The following is a 1,453-nucleotide window of genomic DNA, read 5'->3' as shown; positions in this document are numbered from 1 at the left end:
AAAGCTACATTAAAGCTTGTTTGTTTAGCTAAAACTTACATGCTATTTTTTGCCATATTGTGTGTTCCCCTGCAAACTTGGATGGGTGAGGATAATGTAGATAATGATCTTCCCTCAACGTTTGATGCTGTGGCATGAGAAAAATGAGGCTCACACATTGAGCTTCCTTCACATTCAACCGGAAGATTAATTCTTCTTCTGTGGTACAAATACACTTCATATACAACATACTTCGGGTATCACATACTTTAGCAGAGAACCATTGGCATCATTACATAAGACATGGCTGTAATATTCTTTAAACCATATTAATATTCTTTTAACGTGCTCCATTTAGCATTAAGAATTCCATCAAATTACAAAATTCACAAATAGATTTTACATCTCTGAACCATATTAATTTGTAGATAGTACTTTAAAGTAGTACTTGTCCTCTTTTCTGAGACCTTTTGTATTTAACTATCAGAATAAAAAAATATAAAATGGCTTTTAGCTATATTAATAGCATTTGCCATTTTTAATTAACACAAATAAAATAGATTTTAACATTTAAGCATTAACTCCAATCTTAATATAAGACTGAAAAAGGCGCAATTCTCCTTTAATCTTGTGCCTCTGTACTCAGCTTCACATATGTCCTAAACATGTGGCTTATGTGGTTTTTTTTGCAACAAACCCATAAAAACCATCAAATAAAAATAAAGAAACCAAAATAATGTCCTTTGAGTGAGAACTCTCTCAAAAAGTACTAAACACATCAAATTCAAATGAACTTCAGTCCTTCAGCTAGATCACATGTGTCAAACTCAAGGCCCGCGGGCCACATGTGGCCCGCCATGTCATTTTATGTGTCCCCCCCAGCATTTTATAGGCCCATGATTGATTTAAAATAGGGTTTGTACTAAACACATCAATTCAAATGAACTTCAGTCCTTCAGCTAGATCATGTTAGCTCTCACACACGTGTAGAAGTAAGCTAGCATTAGCTCCAATTAGCGTTCAGAACAAGTCCCATTTATCATATTTTATTTCAACAGCTATTGTAACATGCAAGAGTGATTTAAGAACAAAATCTAGTAAAATATATCAATTACAGAAGATGTTGAGAATTGTGTATTGGAGAAAAGTGATGATATAATACATAAAATCTAAAAAATTAATAGAATAAAAACAAGAAAAGGATCAAAATTGTAATGAAATCTAAAAGTTTAAAGAGATGAGAATTTTAAGCTTAAAACAGTTAAACTACAAACAATTCCAAAAGAAATAATAGATTGGCTAAAAACTCAGATATTAGCTTTTTAATATAAATTAAAATAGCACACAGAAAACACATTTCAGTCATAATCAGAAGCTATAAATCCTTATTCGTGCCTCATATCATCAGTAAAACGTGAAGGTGTTACGTACTTATCCGGTGTAAGATGATCTTCGGTATCCGGGTAAAATCCAG

General features: G+C 32.2%; 1 protein-coding gene across 1 annotated transcript in view; it reads right to left on the bottom strand.

The window, feature by feature from the left end:
• Positions 1-1,453, bottom strand: part of LOC103132437 (gastrula zinc finger protein XlCGF8.2DB-like) — a 14,337-nt gene that overhangs the window by 8,386 nt on the left and 4,498 nt on the right. The window lies entirely within an intron of this gene.

Source organism: Poecilia formosa, unplaced genomic scaffold (assembly GCF_000485575.1).
Source record: "Poecilia formosa unplaced genomic scaffold, Poecilia_formosa-5.1.2 Scaffold1055, whole genome shotgun sequence".
In the NCBI taxonomy this organism is placed as follows: Eukaryota; Metazoa; Chordata; class Actinopteri; order Cyprinodontiformes; family Poeciliidae; genus Poecilia; species Poecilia formosa.
The sequence above is the reverse complement of the archived record's forward strand: the minus strand, read 5'-3'. Positions and strand labels throughout refer to the sequence as shown.